The sequence below is a fragment of the Echinops telfairi genome, unplaced genomic scaffold (genome assembly GCF_000313985.2).
Source record: "Echinops telfairi isolate 266 unplaced genomic scaffold, ASM31398v2 ScPeMD7_7424;HRSCAF=8462, whole genome shotgun sequence".
Classification (NCBI taxonomy): domain Eukaryota; kingdom Metazoa; phylum Chordata; class Mammalia; order Afrosoricida; family Tenrecidae; genus Echinops; species Echinops telfairi.
Genome location: NW_022111324.1, coordinates 36,008,408 through 36,018,036, shown reverse-complemented (window position 1 = coordinate 36,018,036; position 9,629 = coordinate 36,008,408). Strand labels below are relative to the sequence as shown.

Here is a 9,629-nt window from a genome sequence, read left to right as displayed (position 1 = left end):
ATTATACGAGTGGCTGAATTACAACAGCAGATGAATTGCAGATCTAGAGCAGTGTCTGAAGCCAAAGTGAGAGCATATATAATATGGGTAAAAGGAAGAGATGAGTCAGTCAGGGTGCAGTATAGCACTAATGAAACATACAACTTTCCTCTAGTTCTTAAATGCTTCCTCCCCCCACTATCATGATCTCAATTCTACCTTACAAATCTGGCTAGACCAGAGGATGCACACTGGTACAGATAGGAACTGGAAACACAGGGAATCCAAGATGGATGATCCCTGCAGGACCAGTGGTGTGAGTGGCAATAGCAGGAGGGAGGGTGTGGTAGAAAGGGGGAACTGATTACAAGGATCTACATATAACTCCCTCCCTGGGGGACAGACAACAAAAAAGTGGGTGAAGGGAGACGTCGGACAGTATTAGACATGACAAAATAATTATTAAATAATTTATAAATTATAAATGCATTTTAATTTAATTTTAATTAATAATTTATAAATTATCAAGGGTTCATGAGAGAGGGGGGAGGGGGGAGGGAGAGGACAAAATGAGGAGCTGATACCAAAGGATCAAGTAGAAAGCAAATGTTTAGAGAATGATGAGCAAATGTTTTGAGAATGATTTGATTTGAGAATGCAACAAATGTAAAAATATGCTTGACAAAACAGATATATGTATGGATTATGTAATAGATGTAAGAGCCCCTAATAAAATGATTTTTTAAAAAAATCTACAGCCTTAGAAATCCTATATAGGCTGGCCATTAATGTACTGACAGCATTAGCCCAAAAAAAGGCTCCAAGACTCACTCCTCAATGCCTAGAAATTTGGAAAAGGGTTACTTGGCTAACTGACTGGAAGAGATCCATGTTTGTGTTCATTTCAAAGAAAAGTGACCCAACAGAATGCTCAAACTACAAAACAGTATCATGGATAGCGCACACAAGTAAATTTTTGCTTACAATCATGCAACAACTGTTGCAATCAGTGCATTGACAGCGGCCTGCCAGAAAATCAATCTGGGTTCAATATAGAATTTGGACCGAGACCTGAATCCTCATATGTGAAATTATTATTGATGTCAGATGGAAGCTGACTCAAAGCAGAGAATACCAGAAAGATGTTTACTTGTGTTTTATTGACTATGCAAAGGCATTAGACTGTGTGGACCATAATAAATGGTGGATAACTTGAGAATGGGAATTTCAGACACATCACTATGCTCATTAGGAACTTGTACATGGATCAAGATGCACTTGTGTGGACAAAACAAGGAAACACTACATGGTTTAAAATTAGGAAAGGTGTATGTCAGGCTTATATCCTCTCACCATACTTGTTCAATCCCTATGCTGAGCAAATAATGAGAAGCTGGATTATATGAAGACAAATGTGGCATCCAGATTGGAGGAAGTGAGGAGGACTTACTGATGAAGATCAAGGATTGCCGCCTTCAGTATAGATTAAGACTTGATGTAAAGAAATCCCAAATCCTTCCAACAGGACCAATAGGTAGCATCATGATTAACAGGGAAAAGGCTGAAGTGGTCAAGGATTTTGTCTATCAATGCTCATGGAAACAACAGCCAAGAGATCAAAAAACACGGTGCATAAGGTAAATCTACTGCACAGAACTCATTAAAGTGTTGAAGAGCAAGGATGTTACTTTGAAGATTAAGTTTGCCTGACCGAACCATGACATGCTTCATTGCCTCATATGTATGTGAAAGATGGCTATTGAATAAGGAAGACATCAGAAGAATTGATACATTTGAATAGCGGTGTTGTAGAAGAATATTGAAAGTACCATGGCCTGGTAAAAGGACAAACCAATCTGTCTTGGAAGAAATGTGACCAGACTGTTCGTCTTACATACTTTGGCCATATTGTAAGGGGAGAACCGTCCCTGGAGAAGGATATCATCCTTGGTAAAGCGGAGGGAAAGCGAAAAATAAGAAGGCCCTCAATGAGATGGATTGACACAGTGTCTGCAGCAATGGGCTCTGGCATAGGAACAACTGTAGAATGATTCAGGACCCCGCGATGTTTCCTTCTGTTGTGCATAGGGTCACTGGGTGTCAGAACCCACTAGATGACACCTAACAACAACAGTTAGTCAGAATCAACTAGCTGGAAATGGGTTTGGCTTGTACAGATACTTTAACTCTAATCACCATCAAATACAAATCGTGGAATCTTCTGTACAACAAGTAATCTGGACCTAGATATGAAATGGTGATGAAATGAAAGATACAAAAGAATGAAAAACTGTTCCAGAACAAAGAGACTAAGGAGACATGACAACCAGTTGTAATGTGGGGTTTTTGGTGGAATTGTAGAGAGGAAAAAAACATGTATAATGGTTTTATTTGAAAGTTGACTTTCTATTTGATAATGGCATTATATGAAGTTTAAACTTAGTTAACTGTAGGTAGTTTTATAAAAGAATACTTTGAGTCTTAGAATATATGCCTTGAGGTACTTAGGAATATAGTGCTGTGATATATACAGGTAGCTCCCAAATAGTTTTAGAAACACACACACACACACACACACACACACACACAAACGCGCCCGCAGAAATAAAAGCTCAAGTAAAGCAAAATGAAGATTTATGGTACATTGAGGAAGCCAAGTAAGGGGCATGCAGGTTTTTATTGACCTATGCTAGCAATTTTTATAGATAGTTAAATATTTTTAAATAAAATATAGATCAATAGCATATGTCTATCAACATTTATATGCTTATGTTTTTATTTTTTCAACTTCTTTTAATTATTTGTTACTTATTACAAATCTGCTAGTAAATACTAGTGTTTGTCACTTCAAGTTTATAATGATTACTTTTTGTGGAAATATCTGTATCATGATGATCATTAACAAACGTATGAATGTAGTATTACCTGATTGTAAGTCTGAAAATAATTACTAATATGGATAATTATGTGAAAATATTTTTTCTTGAACAATATCTACATGCAGTAGTCTCCTAAAGGGGTCGGTAGACTTTGTCTAATTATAAAACTATTTGGTAAACATGAAAATGTTGTGGATTCCACATCTGACTTTCTCTAGTTACACAAGGAAGAAGGAGACTCTAACTCTGAACCAGTCTAATGCCAATTTCTACAAGCAGAGGCTAGACAGACCTCTACCCCCTAACTTTCTAACCATGTCCTGACACCAACAATTCCTCCCACGATCCTCTACTTTTCTACTGGATTGGATAATTCATTGCAATGGCCAGACAAAACTCACAATTCTGGAGGTTAATAGAAATTAAGAAGTTAACAGGTTACCACAAGTCAAATTCAGGAAACAGCAAGGGTACTGTCATTGCTTAACAGGGATGTCTCTTCTCAGCCAGCAACTAAGTCTCGCCCTGTGGTCCTCAGACTCTCAGCAGCATAGTCTCTTGGCTTCTACCTTCGTAGGCCGGAAGCCTACCTGCCACTTCACCTCGCTCGGTGTGGCTCCTCTGCTCGGTCCCATAAGCTCTGTGCCACATCTTTGAGTTCAGACCACCACTTTCGACAAGATTTTTAAACATGCTCTTCTAGTGTTTTGGAGGTTTTTTTCTTAACGATCGCGAGATTCTCTTTATGATTCTGAAATGCCTCCTTTTTATGCCCATGGATCCCATCCATTTGTGTTTCACACAACCTCCGTGCATGGTCCCTTCCAAACATTTGGTGGGATTTATATAGAGAAGAGTCATTGAATGTAATTTTACTTCACCGCAGTAACTAATTCCTTTTATCATTTACCTGTGTGTGAATTAGTGTAGATTGATTTGTTATGAATTAAACAGTTCAAAAGATATTTAGTAATAGGTACACACACCTGTAACTCAAGTGCACACGGTTCCTGTCCTCAAGGAACTTGCATAGTTACCAATTCACTCCAGAAAAGGTCAGACAATAATGGGTGATCACAGTGATCTGTCTCCGGGTGATGCTGAAGAGCTAAAGATGCTGTGACTACACAAGGACAGCGTGATTTGGAGAAAGACATGGGTGTAGCGCTGGGATAGTCTCAAAGAAACTTCCAGTGATTGAACTGCCACTCCGATTTAGAAATATACTGAGTGTTTTATTCTTCAATCATTTTATCAAAAGCATTTTGGATATACTAATTTTGGGTAAATCTTGTCTCTGCTGGCATCTGGTAGGAGTCTTTTTTCTTTTAAATATGCTTCCCATCTTATGATATGAGTAATACCTGCTCAAACAGCTATTAATTGTTTTTCTGAGCAAAGTTGTGGAAGAGTGCTGACTCATTCACCCTCTCACATGTTGTTCCCATTGTAATCTTGAGCACATATTTCCTGAAGACTGGTCAGGTCAGTACCAGGCTATAATAAGAAATAAAACCGAGCTAATTGTTGCCAAACAAGAACTTCACTATTAAAATACTGCATCCAAAATAATAAACCCATATTTTGGTATGAGAATTACCAGAATGACTTTCATCTGTTGTTACCTTACTTTGAGAGAAAATTGCATTAATAAAAAATTATTTCTCCATTCACAGGGCCTATATAACACAGTTACAAAATTTAAAGCAAACTTAATGTCAGTGTAAATTCAAATAGCACTAAATATAGAAATCTAATAAGAAGTAGGCCATGGTTGAGTTTATCTTAAGCATAAAGAAATTTGACAATTTCTACAACAGGACATAGGGAAATATAATAAAAAGAATACTTATGATTATGAAGAAAGACTTTGTAGGATGGGGTGAAAGAAGTTGACTAATGATGGAATAAGTGCACTGTGTGAAGTATAGCGCATGCAATGGGCCTGATACAGCACTGCCATTTGGAAATCCCAAAGGCAGAACGGTAGTGAATGTATCAAGTGTACTTAAAAATATCATATTGGCAAATGGGAAGATTTACAGTTATATATATATCATATTAATAAGATCTGTGCAATAAAAATCACAATCACACTTTTCAGAACATTTAATTCTCATACTAATTGTTGTTAGCCCCCACTTCCTCCGGGCTTCCCTGGCATGCTCAGAGGCAACTATCAATCCAGTTATTGTCTCTAGAGATCTACCTATGTTGGATTTCATATACAGATAATTATGCAAAACATAAACAGTGGCAAACAAACAAACAAAGCAAAATAAAAAACAACAGCAATAATGACCCAACAAAATTTAGAAAACTCCAATGAAAAAGAAACAGAGAATATTTCAAGCTGAAACAACTTTTAAAGGGATGAAAAGGGAGAACATATGAAGAGCTATTACATTTTAACCTAATGACACTTGTCATCTACTTTATAATGCTCTCAGTCTGATAGCCAGTGGTGTGAGTCTGGGTAGACTAGAGAAACAAATTCTCAGACACACTCATGTGTGAATGAGAAAGAAGTTTATATACAAGAGCAATTGAATATTGAGAAAACCTCCCAGCCCAGTCCAGATCAAGTCCATAAGTTCTGATATTTGCCCATATGTCTGACACCAATCTATAAAGTCCTCTTCAGACTCAGGAAACACATGCAATGACGCTGAATGCAGGAAGATCACAGACCAGTGGGTTGGAAGTCTTCCAGATCCAGTGGTGTTGTAAGCATCTCAGCACTGGCAGTGGTCTCTACGTGGCTTCTCCAGCTCCAAAGGTCTGGCTGCATCAGAATAGGTCCATGTTGTTTCTCCAGCTCCCAGGGCTACATCAGGGTGGGTCCCTGTGGCTTCTTCTCAGGGATGTCTTGTAGGGAGTCAGCGCTGTCAGCAGAGAGTCTCCAAGGGAGTGAGCCAAGAGAGAATGTGTTTCCTGCCTCCAAGGAGGAAATACAGGAATCCCCAGAAGTCTTAGAGGAAGGCCATGCCCACACAGAGGCCTCATTGGCTGTGACCTGATTAAGAGACTAGACTACACCTCTTAATCCTCTCAAATTGACACCAGATCATGTAACTACCACACAAGTCTATTCACAGTTCTCTGCTGTGGTCAGAGGGGATTCAGTGGAGTCTTATTCCAAGCAGAGGCCCTATAAATGGATTTTGGGCTTCCACTGTCAACCACAGCATTCAGCAAAACCATGCTTACCATATTAATACATGTCATAAGACAGAATGGAGGGCAATAAAATAGTAAATATATGGTAGTCCTGGCTCACCTTTCCTCGGGCACCCTCAAAGCTAGAGATCCAAACCAAAGTCCAAGGCTGCCAATCCCGCAGTCTTGGGGTCACAGTCATCTACTCTTCTCACGCGTTTCAGCATTAAAACCAAGGGCGGACATTGGTTCCTCAAATCTTCTACAGGTGAGTCTGAGGTAAAGCCCAGTTCACTTAGTGGGGTTTCCACGTTGACCTCTTCTGGTGAAGTCTATGATGGATGTTCGGCACCTCAAAATGGCAAAGTCTGGAGGCCCAGTAGTCTAGAGCACACAACCTGGGTCCCCAAAGGCTGGATAGAAATAGGGCAAACGTGTCCGATTAGAAACATAATACTAGACATATTCTCCCCTTGGATTCTAGATAAGTATTGTGAAGTTCCGCCCCCACCCCATGGGATGATGCTCCTCAGTTTACCCACCAAGAGAAATGTAATCACCTCTCTGAGACATCCATTCCCCCCTCCCTCCATCTTGATTTGAATTTCCAGTAAGGTTCACTTAAAACTCTTGTAAGAGTGTCTGTTGATATGGGGTGACCTTAGCACAATATTGTATGGTAGCAACCAATGAGGCTTTCTGCTCCTGTAAAGATTTAAAGATTTAGAAATCAAAAACCTGCAGCTCTTCTCTGTCCTATCAGTCATTATGAGTCAGAATGAACTCAAGGCAGTGAGTTTCTTTCTCTCTCTCTCCCCCCTCCCTCCCCCCTTTTGGCTTACACGTAATCATAAAGCAGAGAATTCACTGCTCTAACTCGGCCTCTTTTCACTGTACTGCTCTGCCCTCTAATGGTGGTGAAGCAAACTCCTCACAGAAACGCGATCTGCGGAGAGTTGGGCGCTCCCAGCTGATTTGGACTCTAGGAGCCCCTGTGACTAGAGTAGCGCTGCCTTCGAGGGTTGCCTAGGCTGTAATCTTGACAGAAACGGAACCTCTTTCTCTCCTGCGGCCCCTGGCCTCCAAATAGCAGAAGAGCTTTTATCCATTGCACCATCAGTGTTCATACTCAGCGCAACGGATTCAATTTTAAGTAATCGTTTTAAAGTTTAGCCTTGTACCAAACATCACCTATTGTTACATTTAACTGAAGTCTTCAACACAAACATTAGCAGTCATCTGTGTTATGCTTTTATGGACAGCATTGTAATATGTGTGGCTTAGGCTACGTAATGTAAAAATAATTTGTATATTAAGAATACTAAAAGTAATACCAATAACAATAAGAAATAAAACTGAAAGTGATAAATATAATGAGCACCTATTGTGTTAAGTACCTTCTACACATTTAATTTTATCCATATAGGAATTCAAAAAAAGTAGGTACCCGTTTTGTAGATAAGGAAATGGCTTAGTTTTGTTATACATTTTATTTTTTATTAGTTGGGATTTAATACATATATCATATCATTCTATATTTCAATCACTTCAAGTCTATGTGTACAATTGTCACCACATGGACTTCCAAACTGTTTCCACATGGACTCCTTGAGGTTGTCTCCGTGGACCCCACCTCCACCACTGTACCCCTCCCCAGAATCCCTTATTCTACCGCTGTCATTATAGGTTCATCAATCCTGGGTTTCAAATACCAAGAGTTGGAAAAGCATTTAGCAGTGGAAGAGCGTATACCAGTTTCAAGAGGGTGACCTCCATTGACATAACACCTCTGAGATACACTGACTGAACAAACAAAAACAACAAAACAACAGCAACTGCTTTCCCTGTCCCCTCACCTCTGGGGCTCCCCTAGCCCCTGCCTGACAGGAGGCCAGGCAACTTTTGCCTACCAGCCCCCGCTGATGGTCCGAGCAGCCCCCGCCCCCTCCCCGAAGTGGGCGGGACCCTGGGGCCACGTGGCCGCTGCAGAGTAGCACTCCCTGTCTCACCAAGGTGACCTAGTGGCAGAGCTGCGCGCGGCCAATATGCATTCCTCCATCATATGCTGACCTTGGCCAAGCTGCCAGAGATATTCTCAACAAAGAATTTGGTTTGGGGTTGGTGAAATTGGATGTGAAAACCAAGTCTTGCAGTGGTGTGGAATTCCCAACATCTGGTTCATCTAACACAGACACCGGTAAAGTTATGCGGACTTTGGAGACCAAATATAAATGGTGTGGGTATGGTCTGACTTTCACAGAAAAATGGAACACTGATAACACTCTGGGGCCAGACATCGCAATTGGAGACCGGATTTGCCAAGGTTTAAAGTTGACATTTGATACTACCTTCTCACCAAACACGGGAAAGGAAAGTGGTAAAATCAAAGCAAGAGGGAGTGTATAAACCTTGGTTGTGATGTTGACTTTGATTGTGCCAGACCTGCATTCCATGGATCAGCTGTCTTTGGCTATGGGCTGGCTTGTGGTTGTCAGATGATCTTTGACAGTGCCAAGTGTTCAAAGCTGACAAGGCATAACTTTGCAGTGGGCTACAGGGCTTGGGACTTCCAGCTACATACTAATGTCAATGATGGGACAGAATTTGGAGGATCATTGTATCAAAAATATGTGAAGATCTTCACACGTCAGTAAACTTGGCTTGGACACCAGGTACCAAATGTCCTCGTTTGGGCATTGCTGCTAAATATCAGTTGGATCCCACAGTTTCCATTTCTGGAAAAGTCACCACCTGTAGTTTAAGTGGAGTGGGCTGTACTCAGACTCTGAGGCCCGGTGTGACGCTTCCACGGTGTGCTCTGGTGGCCGGGAGGAGCATTCCTGCTGGAGGCCACAAACGTGGGCTCGCCCTGGAGTTGGAGGCGTCGTCCAGCTGAAGAGACCTCTGGGAATGAGTATCAGAAGATTTGGCCTCAATACATTTCTATATTTTCATTGTGACCAGCAGGCTTCCCCCCCATCACCCAACCCCACGTCACCCCACCGAAAGGTTGTCACAAAACAAAGGCTGATCTAAATAAGAGCTGTATTTTAAACATTTAGACAGTGACTTGTTAGCTGCCTTCTGGTTCAACTGGTTATCTAGTTACCCATGCTGCGGTCATGCAGTCACCTGTACATTATTTAAATGCTTTTAACTGTTAAATGCGCTATCCACCGATAATGAAATAGGCCTTTATGCAAACTGTGCAGGTGTGTGCATGTTTGTGTGATGTTCCTTTTGTTATGTGATACTGCTTTTGAATTAGATGGATCAGTGAATGTTTTAAGATGAGGCTAAAAATATTTTGTTGAACATTAGGAATACTTTTGGTATTCCAGAGGATGTTTTAAGATGAGGTTAATCTTTGTTGTTGTTCTTAAATTTGACATTAGAAAAGCTTTTGGTATCCCAGAACATTTACAAATTATGAATAAAACAAGTGTACATAAAAACAAAAGCAACCAAAAATACAGAAAATTTTGGAAACCAGGTCAGGTCCAGCCTGCCTCATGGGGGGATCTACTGACACAGTTATAGCTATTCAGGTAAGATGTCTACCTTTGATCTTTGATATTCCTCTCTCCCAAGCACTCTGTTTAGCACTGCTTT

At 40.5% G+C, this 9,629-nt stretch overlaps 1 pseudogene; it reads left to right on the top strand.

Annotated features, from left to right (window-relative positions):
- The window catches only part of LOC101641534, a 79,659-nt pseudogene extending 70,746 nt beyond the window's left edge, over positions 1-8,913 (top strand).
- The last annotated feature ends 716 nt before the right edge of the window (positions 8,914-9,629 follow it).